The sequence below is a fragment of the Spodoptera frugiperda genome, chromosome 20, assembly GCF_023101765.2.
Source record: "Spodoptera frugiperda isolate SF20-4 chromosome 20, AGI-APGP_CSIRO_Sfru_2.0, whole genome shotgun sequence".
Lineage (NCBI taxonomy): Eukaryota > Metazoa > Arthropoda > Insecta > Lepidoptera > Noctuidae > Spodoptera > Spodoptera frugiperda.
Window position 1 is genome coordinate 8,246,587 of NC_064231.1, and position 22,357 is coordinate 8,268,943.

The 22,357-nt window shown below is 33.3% G+C and overlaps 1 protein-coding gene and 2 long non-coding RNA genes across 4 annotated transcripts in view; 1 reads left to right on the plus strand and 2 right to left on the minus strand.

Annotated features, from left to right (window-relative positions):
- LOC118280701 (cAMP-specific 3',5'-cyclic phosphodiesterase) overlaps positions 1–22,357 on the plus strand; it is a 548,393-nt gene that overhangs the window by 84,398 nt on the left and 441,638 nt on the right. The gene's annotated exons all lie outside the window — the stretch shown is intronic.
- LOC126911937 (uncharacterized) overlaps positions 1–22,357 on the minus strand; it is a 257,179-nt gene that overhangs the window by 65,224 nt on the left and 169,598 nt on the right. The window lies entirely within an intron of this gene.
- On the minus strand, positions 14,736–15,939 carry LOC126911936 (uncharacterized). Its single transcript, XR_007706433.1, has 3 exons — positions 15,790–15,939; positions 15,558–15,618; positions 14,736–14,928 (listed from the first exon to the last, which is right to left on the minus strand). It is a non-coding gene; the product is annotated as an uncharacterized LOC126911936 (long non-coding RNA).

Sequence of the window (22,357 nt, forward strand, 5' to 3'; positions counted from 1 at the left end):
AACCTTTTACTCACTCGTTTGTAACACCTGTCACTTTACCATGTATTTTCCTGTTAAAAATACGTAGTTAAATTTTATGAATATTAATACGTATTAAAACCTGTACATCCATATAATATGACTACAACTCAATTTATTACTCAGTAAAATTGAATTTTAAATCTGATAAATCAGCTTTTCCCGTATTTTAACAGAGAATATTGCAATACTTAGCTGTTGTACGTACATTCGTGTTGAATGTGTTGTCACAAACACATCTGTTTGTGATGGACGTAATAAGTAAAATGGCATCGTGCGTGACGTTATTTTAAAATGAACCTTCATCTTGTTCAAATTGAATTGTAATTTAAATGCGTTTTTTCTCATTTTTTTCGCTTATTATTTTACATTTAAATTGTCCTTTTTTATGAATTATGTTTTCTTAAATTTCAATTTGAGCTTGAGATGTGTGTTTTAGATATCATTTTCTTTTTCAATACATGTTGGTGTCAGATGAATGTGTAATTGAATTCTATTATTTATCTGTATTGTCATTATGTAATGTCAAAATAAAGTTATGAGTTGAGTTGTAGGCAATTAAACTTACTTTATAGTATTTTTTTTAAATAACTTTGCCCTCCCATAAGAATTTTCTCCTGTGTCGTGTGTGTGTCCATGAACATACAAGTTCACATACACAAGACATTCAGACCCCGTGCAGGAATCGAACCCGTGACACGTTGCGCGGCAGCCGATTGTCCAACTACTGCGTCAACCGTACCGCCAAATATCCGAGGACTGTACCGCCAAATATTACAATAGTTCCTCGTATCTTTTTATTACTCATTAATAGATATCTTTTTAATTTTTTCATTTCAAATTACTTCTAAAAATTTTGTTTTATTGCTTTATCGAATATTTAATATTGAGATTAAAAGCAAAATGTATTCGGAATCCTATTTCATTTATGAACTCTACTTCATCATTTTTCTGTTTATTTATTGAAAATAGCATCGACAGGTGATAAAGTAATCCGCATTTGTAGGATTCTTCAGGAAAATGGAACACCATTTCCTTCTGTTGACTCCCCAGCTCGTTCAAGATATTCCGATACAGGTTACACATATTTATTATACATTATATTTCATGGATGGAGACGAGGAATGCGTATATGCCTTTAGAATAGTTTGATATATATTCGTATTTCATCAGTTATATTGGTTTGTGTAGACACTATGTTAGTAATCCATCTGTACCCTTAGTATGAGTTTGCTTTACGTTTAAAGTAATCGAAACGAGAGCGCGATTGGCGTTCTGATTGACCGGTTCGAATAAATCAACCAATCAAAGCGCTGGACGTACTCTCGTATCGATTACTTTAAACTTAAAGTAAGCTCGTACTAAGGGTACTAGTTTGTCATTGTAAATAACATTCCGATATTAAACTTCTTGAAAACCTTTTAAGTAAGGGCTTACTTAATCCAGGAAAAATACGAAACATCTAAACCGCTATCAACTTTCTCAATATTTCAAAATATCCCAAGCAAAGTCACAGGTCGACCTAGTAAGCAATACCTATATAAGAAAGCCGTAACACCCATAATCTAATATAATGTAACGGGGGTGTTGAAACATGCTTTATCTTGATAACATTTATGAGACACGTACACACATAAATTTCTAACGTCATTATTGCATTACTGAACCACGCCATCAATAAAAAATGTTTTTAACGTTTTATGGCTTCGTGAAAAATGAAAAAGGACCGTTTAAGTTGGTTTCGTAATCCGAAATTTTCAAGTGGCGTCCTGCCTTTTATAGGGTTCTGTTATTTTAATTAAAATATTAATTGGTTATAAATTGATTTTCTTGAAAAAATTATAGGAATTCGTATTTAATTTAAAATACCAAACGTAGAGTTTCTTAGTTAGATAAAATTGTGGCCATTTAATTCACACTACGATTTAATCCGGTAATGTACAGAATAGATCACATTTTTTAATCACATAGCAATGGATTTTACAAGTATAAGTACGTGTTTGACTTTCGAAAACTAAAGGGTTAATCGTAAAGTATACAAGTATCTATGTAATAACTTATTTTAGAGTACGAACTAAAATCTATTCGCTTAATATTCATCTTCGATTGTACCACATGCATTTTAGCCTTGATCCCGACTTTCACACAACACAATAAGGTTGAGAATCGCATGAATAAATCGTGAAAGCAATAGCTGGTCGCATTAAGAGTTATATAGGTGCCTTGAAATGTTTGTACATGTCCTCGTTCTCAGATTCTATACACTGGGTTAACAATATACTTGTATATAATGTTTGTATGTACAGTTAATCAGATGTTGAGATTTTCCTTTCGGTGAATATAACAAAATGTGTTTTGACAACACTCGGGTATCCCTATTCGTATCGAATGAATGATATTATGATTGATAACCTTTAGAATTCTGTCGAAATCTCTTTTCATTATGATGTTGTAAGTAAATATATGTATAAGTACAACAGATGGAAGCATTAAGTTTAATGGAGAGCTATTACAATTTAATTTTAGAACATTTCCTTGTTACGTTATGTAATTGATGTTGTCTTTCTAATAGTTTTTGCTTCCATGACGGGAATAAACTTATTGATAATGGTTTCTTTATAGCATGTAGCCGGTAAAGGAACAGACGGGTCACCTAAAACATCAGAGAGGTTACAAGTGCGTTGCCAGCCTTTTGGGGGTTAGGAATTTAAGGGTTGTTGGGAAATCGGGGATTGGAGTAATTGGGATGTTATTATTTTTACTTGCATGATGCGAATATACTTATTAATAATGGCTGTGCATGCCAGTCTGGCAGTTCATAATTGTTTTAATAATTATTGATTAGATTTGAATGCAAATTTACTAGAAAACAGAGCGAATTCAAATCAAATTTTTGAAGATTCCAGTAAATAATAAATATCAAGAATGAATTTATTTAACATACATAACTCACAACCTACACCTTTACCAAAGAACAAATAGATTGTTATAATAGGAACAAAACATAGATTTGTATGTAACAGGAAAAATCATTTCGTTTTTATTGTTTCACGCAAAGCTTTCATTTCAGTGGAATTATTGAAGGGTTCGCCCATGAATATTTTAATACAAAGTGTTAAAAATGTATTCAAACATACCATATACCTTTCAATTATACATATATACATGCAGTGATTGTTAATATACGGAATTGTTTCTTTTGTATTATATTACATTTTCTTTTTATTTTCCGTTGGTTCGTTTGGTGGAATTTATATTTTTTATTGTAGAGTAAGGTCTATTGTCCACGACCGCGTCAGTTGACGAACGCACGCAATCTACGGCTGAAAATAGGTGGCCTACAAATGACAAATGCTTGCATCTTGCTTGCAAACAATGTAAACTGTTCACGAAGCGATAATTTGTCAGTCGCCTATCTTCATTTGTAGGTGTACACATTCGTAAAATTTTGTCAAATGGACAATAGGCCTTAAATGGATATCCGGAGCTGCGGACTACCTAGCGGGTTTGTCGGGGCTCCGGCTCGAAAAACCAGCCTCGCCCTAAGGCGGGAGAAGACATTGGATGTTATTCCCCCTTCAAAAAAATTGGCATAAAATGGATTAATCTTCATTTTTATACTTATACTGTAAGTATGCACACAATAAATGTAACAATTACATTTTGCCAGTTATGTTAACAGTCTTATGTGATATAAGAGAAGAAAATACTACGTCCTAAAAATACTTGTGTGTACATTGACACCTACGCAAAAGTAAATAAATGTTACATTGTAACAAAGGTGGACTTAAAATAGTCACAAACATAAGTTTTCTTTACACAAAGATGTTATAAAAAGGTTCTACCTTTTATTTATTCAAAGTTTGTTTGTAAGGAATGTATCCGAGTTTTTGTACCACTTGGTGTTGTGTGTTTAAGTTCTCATAGTGAAATAAATTCTATTTCCATACCACTTTATGAATATGCGTATTTTCTTCTTTACTAGTTTAAAAAAGTTGGGAATTAATGTTGGAAAAAAAATATTAGAACTTATAAAGTCCTTCAAAGTAAACATTACAAGGATACGCTACAGTTTATTTATTTATTTGAACACATGGAAAACCAACAGCTGTACGTTACAACTTTACTGTCCAATTTGATTAAAGAATATGGTATAGTGTGACAACAAGCCAAATATATAGGTTTTCACGAAATGTAGTAGAAAATGTTGTTACATTTTCTACTACATTTTTACATTGTATAGTTCTGTTGGTATGTTGTTACATACTATTTCCAACAGAACTATACACTATTGAAGTTACTAATATTAGTTACGATAACTAATCTATAGACAACCCATAACGCTGCACAAATTAATACATTAAGGACTGTATAGGTATTATGAATTAAAGAACTAACATGTATTACATGGGTTATTAAAAGAAACTTCTTTATAGAGTTTATTGAAATTATTGCTTGTATTTGAAAAACGTATATTTTATTTTTTATGAAATACAACCGGTAAACGAGCAGACGTATCACTCGATGGAAAGTAATTGCCGCCGCCCACTTGAAACACCAGAGGCGTTACAAGTGCGTTGTCGGCCTTTTGGGGGTTAGGAATTTCAGGGTTGTTGGGGAATCGGGGATTAAGAAGATTGGGAAGGGGGAATTGGGCCTCCGGTAACCTCACTTACACAACGAAACACAACGCAAGCGTTGTTTCACGTCGGTTTTCGGTGAGGCCGTGGTATCACTACGATCGAGCCGGCGTATTCGTACTGGAGCATGGCTCTCCCGCACTTATTAAAAAGTTCAATCAAAAATAGAGATACCCAAAGAGTACGGTAGTAATTTTAAAACCAATCATGTAATGAAGCCATGGTGGAGTTTCCTCCACTCTTTACATACACACACATACATGCACATGTTCATTCTTTTGATTACAAACAGGCACCCTTTTAAAATGATTGAAAACTTTATTTGTTACGATACTACGTACATGTTGTTACATAAGTAACAAACATTACTTACTCAATTACTTAACACTTTGTTTAAACTTAATTCAGACTTAGGACAGTACTTAGAACTTAAGAATTACTTTTGAGGTCGAAACTTTGGTTTACAATGATAAAGCATTAGATCTTTTATTGTTATGGAAGAAATAGACAGAGGTTGCACGTCAAATTAGATCTTTAGTGATGCTATTTTAGTGTCGTATAGTAAGAGTGAGTATTTTACCATACTCCAGGAAAAGTTAGTTAGTTATGACTGCACGGTTAGCGTATGTGGCTGGGCAACTGTCTGCCATGCAGCGTGTAGCGGGTTCGATACCAGCACGGAACAACTCTTTGTGTGATTTACAAATTGTTTTTTCGGGTGTAAATGTCATATGTATGTGAACTTGTATGCTTATAAACGCACCCACGATACAGAAGAAAATCGAAAAAAAAACTTCGGACGGATAACTGAGATTTTGAATATTTATTCAAGTAACTTCTATAGATAGGTCAAAATTAATTATTATAATACCTGCATTTTATAAAAAATGTACCAACAACGAAGTAGAGCTGAATGAAATACGTGCCAACGACAGAACACAAGAAGAATTGATCTAGAACGTAATCCTTAGTACATTCTATATTGGAAATGTCAAATGTAATACGAGTAATTCAATGGCAGATAATCCGTAAGATTCACTCGAAATGTTGTCTATATATTTATATCTCTTTTTGCTGTTGTGTAAGCCTGTTTTCAAGGAAAGAGCAATGTCCCACATTAGACGATAACTTACACTTTTGGACAGGAAAGTTACGGATCAAGTTTATATGAACTAATTGGTGTTGAAAATCTGTTTATTACTAGCTGGACTAGCAAAATGTATGCTGCCTCAAACATAAACATTTTTTCTCACATTTTAAACCTTCCCTGGACTTTCACAAATAATTCAAGACCAAAATTTGCCAAATCGATCCAGCCGATCTCGAGTTTTGGCGAGACTACCGAACAACAATTGATTTTTAAATATAGAACATATGTTTTGTCCTTACCAGGAAAAACCTATTATGTATCTCATACATATGTATATAGAAACGAAAATGTAGGCACGAAAAACATGAAACATGAAAACATGACTACAGCAGTGACGCGACAACAACCCCCTACAATTCTCACAAAAATGGCGAACCTGATTTTGCAATTTGCAACCTTTTAACGCTGCGTCAGCATTGTACGCACCAGAAGCTTTACAGTTGTGAAAATTTTACGCAAGGTTGCTTAGGTGCATAGGGCCGTAATACTCCGTACTACATAAAGTAAATACTTCCTTCATCCGTATTGCAAGCTCATTACTTACGACTTGTTACAAGCCACGTGTAAAACTTACCGCCAAAGAGCTTACGTGGGGACTTAATGCACTGTCATTTATTATCACTACGAAATGGAAAGCTTTGGTAGAAACTGAGGGAGTAAATAGACAGTATATAAATGTATATGCATGTTTTAAAGTTCTTCAAAATGTGGGATTAACTATCGAGTTGATTTCTTGTCCAAACATTTTCAATGTCCAATGGTACAAGCCGGTAAACAAGTAGACGGATCACCTGATGGTAAGCAATTGCCGTCGCCCTTGGACACCCGAAACAACAGCGGCGTCAAAAGCCGTTGCTGGTCTTTTGGGCTAAGAATTTAATGGTTGTTGGGGAATCGGGGATTGGGAAGGGGAGTAATTGGGCCTCCGGTAACCTCAATCACACAACGAAACATAACGCATGCGTTGTTTCACGTCGGTTTTCTGCGAGGCCGTGGTATCACTCCAGTCGAGCCGGCCCATTCATGCCGAAGCATCTCTTTTCTAAAATTTTTGCACATAATATAACATAGCTAGCTAAAGTCATAATGTAATTCCATAGACGTAACATTTTTAAACTCCTGCATTTCCAGTCGTAATCCAGTTTCACTTTATTTTTACTGCCCCATCAGCTCATTGTCACGTTCCACGTGTTTGCGACATTTCCTCAACACGACGCTCTACCTCTTAAAACCTTATTAGACAGATGTATACACTACCTTTTGAAGAGACCCACTGAATGTAATCAAGTTCAGTAGCGACATCTTTACGAGTTTCTTTACAACTAGTGACATTGTTGATCACCAATAAAAGGGGAGTAAACCCTCTCAGATATTCTTCCTAAAATATATTTTTTGTGTACTAAAGTAAAACAGTTTTCATAAAAATGACATGCTCATGAAATCAATCCTCTTCTGTAGCGGCGCAGAAAATTCTTGTTATGTTTACAGCTTTTTCAATATGGAACAGCCATCAGCATTTTTAAATCTCTTCATAATTGTATGGATGTGGAATTGGAATTTCATTAATGGTTTATGTTTGTTTTTTTTTGTGTAGAAGGATTACTGTGACTGTCTATTCGTATAAAAGATTCACCGTTGCACTTAGAGTCATTTAATGGTTACTTAATCTAGTCTTTAGCAATTGTTTTCAGAATAAAAAGGGAACAGTTTAAGTAATAATTCAATGTCTATGAGTACGGCAGTTAGACACAGTTTCTTAAGTTTAAGTTCGAATCAAATTCGAGAAGTACAAATAGCATATCTCACGTAATGTCCAACACGTTTGTCACAAACACCAGGTTTCGAAAATGGAACAACCGCCAGTATATTTAACATCCATGGTGGAATGGTCAAAGTGACAATTCAACTTTGTAGGTATCGATTTCAAACGTCAACTTAAAGTCGATTCTGTGTAGATGTGTTTCACAAACAAAGTTTGTTTGGTCAACCTCAGCGGGGTCAAATTAGCACCAGTACTTATTGCGCTGGGCTCAGTATGTAGGCAAATCGCTCTTTCATTGAAAGTGGGTCAGACAGCGCACAGATTATAAGGGTCCCCTGTTATTTTATTTGTGCGTAATCTGTATGCTTTACTGATGAATTTTGGGCACAGTAAATACCTTTTCAATGAGTTGGCAAGGTGTGAGCTGGTTTTTAATAAACTGCACTTAGAAGCTTTTAATGGTCGTATTTGTTATTTATTACTTGAAGTCAATTAAGTTCAAAAACATCACGTCTGTTTTGGTTTTAAAGGCTCGACACTTTTACCACTTAACCTAAGCCTTACCTATAAAATCAAAACATAATGTTTAGAAAACTATGGACGATTATTGTGAGTTCTATGTAACTATTAAAATTTCAAATAATAAACTTAGAAATAGGTAGAATGTCATATATAACTGATTTATTTATAAGATCTAATCCGAAATTCGGTGACAATATCTCTTAAACATGTATTAGAAAGATTGCTGATTGTCAAACCTATAGGTGTTACTTATAATTTAATTATTCCACTTATCTTTAAATTAATTTAACTGATATTGAAAATTCTTTTGAAAGAGGTATCTTCAAAGTATCATTGAATGAGTGAAAAGAGAGTAGAATGCTAAGAGGCCATTCTGCATTTTAATCAAGAGAATGTAACGACCATCTATTTGACGGCTTGATACTTCTTTAAGATAAATGTACCTCTACATGCAATGCATATAGATAGCTTAGGTTAAACCGTTAATGAAAACCTATAGGTAGTGCAAAGGACCTGCTCCTTTGTAATTTACTCTGTTACCTATATACATGATAATATATTACTAATATTAAGTTTGTATGTTTGTTAATCTATCACATCAAAACGGCTGAATATGTCGGGATGAAATTTTGAACATGGGTAGATTATGGTCTCGAATAACACATAAAACACGGGAACGCGGGTGAAGCCGCTGACAGACGCTAGTGTGTAAATTTTTATTACAGTCATATTGGGACTGGTATGTCTAATCCACTCCAAAGCTAGTGAACGTTTTTGGGACATACTCTTTGGCAAGATATATGTTCATAGATATACATTATTAGTTTAGTTGGTTTTCCATCAGTACCAACATTCCAGTAGTCTTTTTTTTTTGAGGGTGGAATATCATCCAATGACTTCTCTCGCCTTGACTGACTAAAAACCACCCCGTTCCTACTCCTGCCAGAGCGAGGCAGAGCCCCGATTAACCCGCTAGGTAGTCCGCAGCTCCGGAACATTCCAGTAGTCTGGATTAATCTTGTCAGATGCAACAGGTTAATGAGCTTAATACCTGCGAATGTGAGTTAAATGAGTAATTGATTTTTCTTTTTTAACATTGTAAGTGGTATATAGTAGTTTTAATAGTGTCCTCTTTCTTATCTTGACTGTTGGCAGCGTTTAAGAATTTTCCTTATACCTACGTATGCTTTTGTATCCTATAAATAAGTACAATAGCTACTACGTAAGCGACTTTCAATTGTTTGTTTATCATCCCTTAAGATCAGTTTCACATATACCTACTTTGACAAAGGAGCATCTGCATATTTTATGGGAACATAACCAGAGAAGTAAACAGGATATTGGAACCATTGTATAATAGCACTCAGTTCAAACAGTTTGGAGTTATGGCGTCATAACTGGCTTGTTTCATTGCCAAGTGTAAGTTTTATAAACAGGTTCGAATAAGCGTAGCTTTGTGTGAGGAACAACATGTGGTTCAAAAAAATACAACAGTGTACATTGCGTTTTACATAGCTGTAAAATGCTTCATCGGTTTTGGAAACAGGGCAATGGTTGTTGAAGTTATCGGTATTGCAGTTGCATGGTCTGTGGTGCATAGCGTTTTTATAGGTGACTAAAAATACGTTCAAAGCGGAAGAGTCATTACCGTTGGTCTGTTTGTTTATTACTCCAGTCACCGTATGATGGATCGATGGTTTCCGATTCACTGTATACACTATGAGATACATATTTTCATAAACAATTTTGAATAAAACAGAGGTGTTTTGTCTCATGTTCTAGTAAAATGTAACCAGGAACGAGTTTCGTTATGTATGAATCATTCTGTTTTCTTTCATTATTTTTTACTTATTTTTTTTTTATTATTTTGTGATAGATGTAACTTTTTAGGTGCCTAGTTTTGCACTCTTTATTAATGGATAGATGAGTTGAGCGGATCAACCAGTACTCAACATGAGTTTGATTTACGTTTAAAGTAACCTAAACGAGAGCACATTCGGCGCTCTGATTGGCCGGTTCCAATAAACCAAACTGTTCAGTCTTGTGTCGAATGGACAAATGTTTTATGTTTCTTTTCTATCAAGAAATTAAAAAAACTAAACACTAGGCATATTAAAGATAAATAAAACATATTTTTATTAAAAGTTATTATTATTCATGCTCATCTATAACCCTCTATCTAATTCAGTATTGAAATATTATTGATGGAAATGGAAAGTGACATTTATTTTTATCAACAAACCTTATTGTTATTCTAAGTAAGTATTTCAGTTTTATAAACCACGAATCCGTCCCTTACAATATTTGTCTTCATTTTTATTCTACGCTCGTCTTGCCGAGATATCTTTTTGACGAATTATCGAAAAAGATTTGGGATGCGGCGTATCTATTAATTGTGTTTTCTTTTATTTTGTGGAATATATTAGGTACTTGAGAATAGTTTAACATTGATTAATAGATGATATACTTATTACCTATTGTCTAATGTTTCTTTATCTTAACTTATTCACAATTTTGTTGTACATACACACACATAAACAATTTGCCGAACCTATGTTCTCCTTCACAGTTTTTTTAGTTTGTCTAGTATAGAAATTCATACAACTGCGTCCACTGATCCGCATCGTACGGACCCATCATCGGCAATGCCTAAAAGCGATGCGTAGTGATGACGCCATACGGAATGAGTACGATGCGTGCGATGCGTACGATGCGGGCCTGTGGACGTTTACCTTTGGTTGGCTCTTACAAAGCGCAAGAAGAAGAAGTGTGGTGATGTACGTATTTGTCGATAAACTCAGTACAGTGCAAAGTTTCACGTTTGACAGAGATCAAATTACGTGGCTAGGTGAGTCTGTCTATGTAAATACATTCAGTATTTATTTTATTTGGTCCAGTTCAAACTGACCGAGGTTGAACTACGTCAGTAATTTGATTTTTGAAGCTCAGCGCAGTGTTTGTGATTCGATTCCATAGATAGTTAGTATGCTGTGCCCTTTAGTTGGTTCCAAATATTCAGTATTTGGAAATTATTGGACTAGACTTTTAACACGTATCATTGATTTATTTATGACTAGATGTCCATGGGTAGAGTTAAGGTACTTTTCAACCTGATGTGATGTGCCGTGAAGCTATGTGATCCTTTCCACCGGTACTAAGCTATGTAGCTGAACGAGTAAGATGTGCTATGAAGATACGCCGCCGCAAAGGAGCTGTATGAAGAAGATGCGCAGCTCGAGTATGCGATATATCGATAGTAGGTAAGCTACTATCCATAGCACACTTTTTTTTTCAAATAAAAATATAGTTTAGCTGTGTCCGTTTCCACCAGTGCTAAGCCACAGCAACGTAGCGTAGCACAACTCTTGTGGAAAAGCATCCCAAGCGCTTACAAGCAGGTGATCTGTCTGCTCGTTTGCTCCTGTCCCATAAAAAAGTAAAATATTTGGTGAAATCCTGTTTTTCGGTGAAGGTTTCGTGTAAATGCCATTAAATTTTACAGACTTCACTGAGTTAAGGTCCATCTTGATCTTAATTAAATGCTTAAGATACCTTTTAGGCAAGAATTACCGACATACCAAAGGAAAATCTGCCTAAAATAATCTTATTTTGGAATTTACAAAAATGTTAACCAAATATTTTTAAGGTATTTCAAAGTTGTTTGCGAGTCTAGACGATAATGATATCATCATGAAGTTTTTGTTATAGGTAAGTAGGTAAAAACATGTTATATTTTTGTTTAATGGATGAGCAATCTCTATTTTCTCATGAGAGTAAAATCAGAAAGTATCATCATAATACCATCAGACGTCGAAAGTCTTTGGTATTACGAATGGGGGTAAAAATGGCGTCCAAAGCAGCTTCATCTTGGGAATTGAAAAATATCCATCCCTGTGAAAAGGTTATACTTACTTACGATGTACTTTTTTCTAACTTGTTGTCAAACTTTTCTGTAAAGTTTTTCGCATATTGTTTGACCTATTTGTAATGTATTTTGGGAACAACTTTCTTTGCTTACGATCTCTTAAAAACTGGGTCGTTCATATTTGAGGATGAAAATGTTGTAAGAAAATGTTATTTACATGAATCTACAAGTGTGGGAGAACCATCGGCCGGAGTGATACCACGGCCTCACAGAAAAGCGACGTGAAACATTGTGTAAGTGACGTTACCGGAGGCCCAATTACTCCGCTTCCCAATATTCCCAATCCCCGAATCCCCAACAAACCTGTTAATTCCTAACCCGACAAACACTGGCACCGTACTTGTAACGCTTCTGGTGTTTTGGGTGTCAATGGGCGGCGGCGATTGCTTACCATCAGCTGATCCGTCTGCTCGTTTACTGGTTTATACCATAAAACAATTTAATGTACGACGTACCTACATTCATAGTTCGAGTGTGGGATAGCAATATAAGGAAAAAAATTAAACATTATTATTATTAGTTTTTTAATACATTTATTACATAACGTGCTTTACTCAGTGCATGATATTTAAACGTTTTTTTTTTAAATATAAGAGTGTTACAATTTTCAATTACAGTTACAATATACAAATGAATCGATAACTGTGTTGTTAAGAGCAAACCTCGAGAACAGCTTAACCGATTTCATAATAATTAGAAGAAGAGGAAAAAAAACAACGGTAGAATAATTTCCAAGCAGAGACAAAGTTCGCGGGTTCCGCTAGTGTGTGATTAAGAGAAACAATTTTATTTAATTCCTTATCGTTCGACAGGCTCTATAACAGGACGAGGCGTTTGTGAAATATGTGACGTTGGTTGTTGTGCAATTGAAATAAGGTCGGAGCTCACATTTAAATCTAGCAGGAACGTAAAAATACCTGAAAAAAAAAAAAAAGAATACATTATTTGGAGATATCAAAATACACATAATTATAAATTATATACCGAGCTCTTTGCGGTTATACAGTATGGAGATCACTCATATGACTTAAATGAAACCACGTCTATTACTACTCCACCGAAGCATAATACAATTTTTTTCTACGATAACAACAAATTTTAAAAAGTATTTTTTCAAACAAAATAAATAATTACATTGTGTACGAACAGCTCTATGTTCCTTGATCACAGAAGAGCTGTAATGTTGTAGCTCGTCTAGGAATGTTACATTATTATTGTATCGAGAATATAAAACGTTTATAAAAAATATTATTCATTTAAAAAAAAAACTTACGCATCTGCAGTAGTGTTGCAGTTCGGGTCACTTCGAGGTGGCAAGCATCTTCTTCTAAGTTCGGCTTTAAAACAAAACAGAATATGTTATAGACAAATATAATTAAATCTTACATTAATTTCATAAAATATTGTTAGTTGACTTTACTATAGGTAGAAAGAAAGAAAAAAAAAACATTTATTTGTTACAACACTAGGCACAATCAGTACACGCGAAATACACAAAAATTTAAAAACAAAAACACTAAAAAATATTGTTTCGTGTCTGACGGTTGTACCAAAACAAGGTCCAGGGGCCTTATTCTGCTATTACAATTGTGTCAGAATGGTCAATCATTGAGCAGTGCGGGGCGGAGCTATGTAGGTTGTATAGCTCCTTCCCTCTTGCACTGATCGACCATTCTGACACAATTATTGTAATTGCAGACTAAGGCCCCATTTCAGCATGAATGTCAGACATCTAATGCCTGACGCTGGTTTTCGACTGAACCTGTGGCTGTAACGTTGTTGTGTACCTTAACTGAAATAACTTAAGTGTAAATAAATAAAATTGCACTTACTGTTAGATTGACCGTTGCTAATGACAACAAAAATTGTTAAAGTTACAAGAAAATACAAGGATTTCATTTTGAAAAATTGTAATAGAAGAACTTTACTTTCTAACGTTCCAAGGTTTGTGGTGGATGGAGTATATTTTTGACTTTTTATACCATGACCAAAACTAAATAACACAGGGACGTACTTAGTTAAAAATAAACGAAGCACTAATTTAGTAGAAGTAAGAATTTTTCTTTTATTCGTGTTTGCTAATAATCACCTTAATTCTAGTTCGGCCCTGGCACACCAAATATTCAATTACATACTTAGCTACTCGAAGTGTTATTTTTTGCATATAATAGATTAATATGGAAATTAAATGTGCATTTCTGTCTGGTAGTCTGCCTAGACTTGCACTAACTATTTGCATTGGTAACGTACCAGGAATTGCACGTTTCAGGTATTCTGAAAGACTTAAAAATTTGACGAACCAATTTTTATTATACAATGGTATTGTCGATAGTTGAGTTATTTAATAAAAAAATATTTATTAGAGAGATGCAAGTTTAAAATTCTTGTTGTGATCCATAGAGGTTGATTTTGATTTTCTATTCGAAGATTCATTCTAAAATATATAAAAAAATGCTTATTATTTTAATTTTTATTTAACGCTACATCAGAACCTTCTCTCATCAATAACAGTATCGGTTCAGCTTTTCTCGAGATTGCTTATCAATACAATTAGTAACTCATTTTTATATTATAGAAAATAGAATAATATATAGATACAGGGAATCGAGTAATAGTGAGAAGGAAAAAAACTATTATTTTTTTCAAAATAATGGTATTTTTATTCTGTAATGCATTACACGTGGTGCTATAAGTGCGATATTATATGTATAGACACAATTAAAGAACTTTATTTTTATTGTGGTGAGAATACAATTTACTGTAGATTTTAAGATGTTAAGAATTTCTACGAATGCTTTGACATTCTCTTAGACATTGGTCGTAATTTTGGTAATACTGGATGGTGGTGTTACAAACTGGGATTGTGTATTGCAAACATCTAGCGCGAAATCTGCGGTTAACGAAGAAATATCTGAAACAAGAAAACAAACATACAGATATAAGTTTTTAAACCGACATAGTCACTAAAAATATCATTAGAACTTGAAATGGGATATTTACCATGTTTATATGTATAATTTCTATGTGAATCTGATATTTTGGCACTATTGCAAGCCCCATGATCACGGATGAACTCAAGTTCATCAAACATGGTAAATATCCCGTTTCAAGTTCTAAAACTATACAGATGTCGTTGCTTTGTTAGAATGCTTATAAAAGAAATATGTTTGGTTGTCTCTTTTCAAGGTTCAAAAGGCCCTTTTTTAAGGGACGACATTATCAAATGACTGACCCACTCTGAGTGACACGTGAAGGAATGCCAGAATCTTATTAACGAAAAATCATCCTGTTCCAACTCCTGCTCTGAGCCTTGGTCGTGGTATCTTATGGCGACTTTATCCGTTACCACAGGGTTTTATAGGCTTGATTTTATGATTTTATATTTATATAAATTACTGAAAGAACTAAGATCGAATAATAAGACTATCATACTACCTATTTCAATAACCGATCTTAATTGAAAGATTTTAGATTGAGATCAGTTGCTTAAATCGGTTGTAAATCAATTATGTTATATATGATAAATGTTTCATAACTTACGCTTGCACAGTAGTGTTGCAGCGGTTATCCTCGGCCACTGCCTTCAGGCATCTTCGGCGATCTAAGTATGATTATGTAGTAAGTATGATATTAAATAATAAAAAAAATATTTAGCTATTTTATTTCAATATTTTGGTTTGTTTTTTTTTATATTTTGACTTAATTTAATAGGAAGACACGAAAAATTTAAGATTATAAATTATACTTAATTTTGTTATAAGAATATACTTACCAGCAGCTTGGGTCGAAGTAATATATATTAGAAAACTATATAAAATACAAAGAAAGTAAAATAATTTCATTTTGAAATTTAAATAGAAATTTTTCTTTCAACTGTTTTTCCTGCAATGTGTATATGATGTATTTTGACCACCTGGTTAATTTTTTTTCAGTATTTATTCGTAGTTAAGTACTACTCATATCAGAGACATACTTAAAATACTGAATATCTTCATTACTATTATCTATCTGTGTTCTAGTTATTTAAATTAAAATTTACATTTCATGGATTCGGCCCTGGAGTAAAAAATAAATAGGGTTATCCAAATAACATGAATAACTGTATATTTTTTGCTCTTGATAGATAATTATGTAAATGTAATTAGCAGTCTATATAGTTAATTGGGAACACTAGCAAAATATTTTGAGTTACCATTATGTTTTTAGAATTTCACAGATTAATTATTTATTGAAATTGCACTATCAGGAGGCGAACAATCTTTGTTTAAAAGTAAGAAAATTATTTATAAAAATATTAATTGTATTGTATGTATTAGGTATTTGTTACGTTTCGAAAGTTAACGATGTTAATGAGATACTTATATGACAAGCCTCAATAGTCAAGTTGCATTAAAACTATATATCAATCAAAATTAATAGTACAAGGAATAATACAAATAAATAAAATTTTCCACCCAATCAAGGAATAATGCATTTATTGTATAATATTTGACATAATTATAATTATGGTGCTATAATTGCTTTATTATAAAAAACAAAAACTATCTTGTCGTCTACAGAATAGAGTTTATTTTTCAATTACATTTCATTTTCTAGGCCTAATAGCACGACAGCCTCTTACACATGAGTTATAATCTTGGTAATATGGGATGGTTGTGTTGCAAACGTGAATTGTGGACCGTTCACATCTAAACCTTAACCTGCGCGGGTAGTAGAAGAATCTGAAACAAACAATTAATAAATATGTGATAAATATCACATCTCAAGTCCTTACACGATGCTTTGTATTGCTATGCAATATGAATTGCGATTATGGTTGGTCAAATGCACGCACGGTTGGCGCAGTGACTGGGCAATATTGCTTGCAACATGTCGCGGGTTCAATTCCCGCACGGAACAACACTGTGTGGTCCACAAATTATTGTTCTGGGTCTGGGTGTCATATTGTGTATGTGTAGTTGTATGTTTGTAGGTGCACCCACGATACAGAAGACATTTTTAGTGTAGGCAAAATGTAAAAAAACAAATTAGAAAAATATTATTATGTCAAGAATATGGTAGTTTTCACAACTTACGCTTCCACAGTAGTGTTGCAGCTGTTATCCTGGGCCACAGACAGCAGGCATCTTTGACGATCTACAAAAAAATATATATATTTTTAATAACGTGTGGAGATAACAGAGTAATATTTCTACTACTTGTCTAGCAGGTGTCGTAAGAGTGGAGTAAGATATTACTAGTAAACATCAACAAAGATCAGAGAACAGAGCTCTCTGATAAATCTAAACCATTTAAACTGCGATCTTCAACCCGTTTTCCAAGCACGGAGATTGTAGCAAATTCTTTCATGTAAAGTGATAGAAACTCTTTATTGTGCACCATAAAAACACAAAGGACAAACATTCAGAAATTGATAGTACAATGGGCGGTTTTATCACTAAAAAGCGATCTCTTACAGACAACCTTTGGATGGATTAGCAGTAAAAGAAAACATATGATAGTTACACGTTGGACTTTCACCGGCTTTTGATTACATAATAAAACCTAGTCTAAATTCTAAAATATTATTTAGGTAGAAAAATAAACTTACCAGCGGCTTTAGTGCTAGCAAAAAACATTGCAAAACAACATAAAATGGAAAGAAAATAAAAAAGTTTCATTTTGAAATTTAAAATGTTTGTTTTGGTAATGTTTACTGATATTTTAACTGTTCAACTGTAATAGTTTAACCGAATTTCCACTATTTATTCGTAATTAAATACTGGTAACATCAGAGATGTATTTAAAATACGAAAAAAACTAATATCTTGACTATTTGTCTGAAAATAACCACATAATATACCTACGATTAAATATTTATCATACTGCTTAATGAATTCGTTATGTGATTTTTGTATACTCCATTATAAAGTTGTGACTGTGTTAGTTTAGAATTTTAACCGTAGATTTTAGCACTAATTTAAAATCAACATTGCATTTTCTGGATCCAGCCCTGGAAAAAAAGAGCAAGGTTTTTTTTACTATCATGAAAAAAAATTCTGTTTTACTATTGATAGATAATTATGCAAATTTAATTTGCAGTCTACATACTTTATTTAGGACACTGCAATATTTTTGAGTTTTTTTTTCCTTTTTGTTTTGGAGTCCTAAAGATAAATTCTAATATTGCGCTATCGGGGGAAATGGAACGTGCATAGGAATTTGCTGTCCGTTTATTATTAAACTATACATATATTATTATAGTTGTTTTTAGATATTCTCAATGATATCTAAACTATAAGATAATTCTCAAGGTCTCTTAAGTCTTTGACTGCTAATAGAAAACTGTTGAAGGCAAATCCTCCGCTAACATCGATCACCGGTGACCACCACGGCATTCAATGTGTTAATTATTTTTTTTCATATGTTAAAATTTACAGGGGTTACTTAAAATAAGAGAAAAACAAACAAAATGAAACTTCGATCTAAAAAATATTTTCATTCTTATTTTTTTAGTTTTATGGTCTGAAATTACACATAGGCTACTTTTTATCCTACGGGAATACTGGTGAAGTCAATGGCAGATGCTAGTTAATAATATACAATATAGTTAGTTCTATACGAACTGAAACAAGATATAGTATATAGCAGCTGTCAGATTAGCGTATCAGCATAGTCATGTTAAAGTTACGAAGCTTTGAAATCTTCACGACCTTCCTCTTTAGAACGATGTCTCGGCTCTCAAGTGCAAATCACACAAGTAAAACGTCATGTGAACGTTACACGATAGATATCGCAGCGAAATGGATCTGAAGTCCATTCTCCGTCCTTGTCATTCCTGTGAAGGTAGAGTGAGAAGACATTAGTGTTTTGTACCTTCTTTGACATATTCTATGTCGTTTGTGATTGATGGTGTTGAATATTTTAAATTCACATAAATATAAATAGAAAAATTGCAATTTGCATCAAACACATTACAAATGTAAAAAAGTGGAATATTTTATTTTTTAATTGGAATGTTTTAAGTCCAGTGCTCGCAACAATTTCAGTATGATGCAAAGTTAATTTCAGTAAGAAACTGCAAATTGTAACTTGGAAACACATTTTTTTACTTGCAAGATTGAAGATTTTTAATGTCAGACGAATTAACCACCATCAGCATCATCATCAGCTGGAAGGCGTCAACTGTCGAACAAAAGCCTTCCCCTGAGGCCTCCACGTAGAACTATAAACCGCCACCTACATCCAATGGCTCCCCGTGACTCTGACAATATCGTCAGTCCACCTAGTTGTAGTTCTGCCCACGTTACGTTTTCCAGTCTGCGGTCGCCACCAAAAATCTAGAAATCTAGACCAAGGACTTAATTGCAAGGCAGTTTTCTCGAAATTCTTCAGAAATATTTCCTATCTGGACTGTCCCTAATGAACGTCGTTTCATCGCATACTTACAGTTTTTTATAAGTATATTGGTAACAATAGACCTAAGTCCTTCCAACTCCAAAGTTGTGTAAGAAATTTTATGATGTAATTGAAGTTCTTTAATACTGTTCTGTGTAACTTTTTTCTTTTCTTATCTCTCATATTGCTAAAGAAAAAAAACTTGTGCAAAAGAATGTACGTGCGATAATCGGTGCATACATAATATACATAGTTATCTTTTCTACACGTGTATATGATAAATGTTCATGAACTATTGAAACTGAATTCAAACTAGAATGATACACGTGTCACAGTTAAATGAGGTACTAAGGAACTCTTTACTGTACACGTCTCGTAGCACATGTAGCCCACCAAGGCTACGTCGGCTACGGCTACGCAGTCGTAGTCGTCGTAGTAGATGCTACGCATGATAATTATTTTGTACATTTGTTATTATTGTCTCATCAAAAAAATAAATGTTATACTATAACACATATAATTATGCATACCAGTATTAGTACCGGTTTTAATTAATTTTGCAAGGTTTCTTATAAGAAAATAATATTATCTAATGCATAAAGCTAGTTAACTTCTTTGACTATATATTATTCATTTAAAGGGAAAGGAGTAAGGTTAGGTTAAAGTTCATATTAAATTAACTATTACACAGTACCGCTTTAATATATTGAAACTGATAGATTCGTAATTAACTTAGCTTTATAATTTGTAGTGTTTTGTTGCTGAAGACATTTCAAGGACAGCTGAAAATAAACCTTATGAATACGCTAGTTGCATTTAATTTTATTCTTATTCCATTAAGTGGATATAAAGTTGATTATTCAATGATTAATATACTTTGATTTATGTTCTCTACATAATTATGTACTTAAAAAGAGAAATTATAAGTCCAAGTTTCCTCACGATGTTTTCTTTCATAGTTTGTCAGTGGCGTCTAAATAATCTTAGAAAGTACGTATGATTGGGACAACGTCACTTTGGTACTTGGCGCTGGTAGCTTTCGAACTCAAGACCTCATATGTAAGAAGTCTTAGACCTCTGGGCCACCACGACTCACTCACTCACTTAAACATAATGTTTTGAATGTATTTTTATTTATGCATTAATTAAAGTCAGTAGACGATACAGTCTTGTTATAAAACTGTGTGAATTAAAGTAAAGATGAAAGTATGTCTTGTTATAAAAATGTTGATATTTAGGTTACAAAAATAAAGAAATCATTAACCTAGAATTGTTGAAAACAGTAAAAAAAAGAAATACACAAAAGCAATCGTTTGTTTGTTCTTTCGTTTTTATTCATCTTTTTCTTTCGAATTATTTTCTTGATTCGAGTACATTTTTGACAACTTCCCTTTGAGTGACGTTGAGTGGGGACCTTAGGGGGGAGTCGAGAATATTTGAGGATGAAACCATAAGAACATATTATTTTTTTGCCCTTGTTATGCGTGTCAGACAAGGATATGCATTATTTATTCATTCGTATGTTTATGTGTTTAACGTAAACGTATTCAATTATATGAAAACATCTTGTACTGAGTGACTTTACGTAGAATAATAATATTCGAATTTAATGTCATTTTACGGACAAATGGTACTAAATAACTATTCTACCAAAAATATAAAGGCCTGGTGAATTTCGTATAGAAGTTCCATCTATACATTTTTCAAACTTATAGATAGAAGTTCATTATTTTGATCTAAATGCCATCTAACGAAAACATCATAAATCTCAATAGCTCACAGTTTTCTCCCGCTGAAACATGAGACTTAGTTTTCATTTACTTGTGGAAAAATCCAACAGATGGCGCTGTTCTAAACTCAATGTTTAAAGCTAGTGCCAAGAGCTGTTAACTGGCTGTAGAGATTCATGTACGAGTTCATAGATGTCGTTACTGTGGTTTAAAATTAAGACTGTTCTACATATTATGCAAAGGTTAAACACAAAATATTTCGCTTTTCTGTGTAATTCTAATTTAATTTTGTATTATATAATGTAATATAGTAGGTATTTGTGAATAAAGGATAAAACTGCACGGTTAATGCGGTGGATAGACAATTGTCGTGTAAAAAGTACCGGGTTTGATTCTCGTCTATGTGTCATGTAGGTATAATGTGTAATTGTATGTTTGTAAATGCACTCGCGACACAGGAAAAAATCCTGGTATGGGGTAACGTTCTTTAAAAAAAAGTAGATGCTTCACTAGTCTTGTAATTTGAATTTCAAAGCAAAATATTAAATCCTAATTAACAACACTAATGGGTATAACACCAAATTAGCATTTAGGTATAATACTATTTAAATACTAATCTAGACACTATTTAAACTAGGTTAAATAAATGAATAATATTCAATAGCCGTTGGACTAAAGTGTTTGGGCCCATTTGACACTAACTTATTAATTCAAGACAAAGAAAAGGCTTTAAGCGGTTATTACAGACGTACATTTTGGTCCATTAATCTTTCAGCCCAGTTTTGCTGTTCAGCTATATTATTTTAGTTCGCTTTATTCCCTTTAATAAACTGTAGTAAATTACTGTATCTAGACATTAGACAACGATGAATTTTTAATGGCCCGTTTCAATTATAACGTTTTGTGTACGTAGGCACTTTAATTTTATTATGTTTGTGAATTTTATAACTAGGTAAGATATTTTTGTGTTTTGCTTAGATTTTGTAATGGCTGAGGTGATTTAGGTTTTTTTATGGTATAAGCCTGTAAACGAGCAGTCGGATCACCTGATGGTAAGCAATCGCCGCCGGCTTTGGATACCCAATACATCAGAGGTGTTACAAGTACGTGACCGGCCTTTTGGGGGTTTGGAATTTAAGGGTTGTTGTTGTTGTTGTTGTTGAAGAAGTTATAGTTCTTAAGTGGTATGTTTATTGTGTGGTTTTACATGTATTTATACTTTATTTTACCACG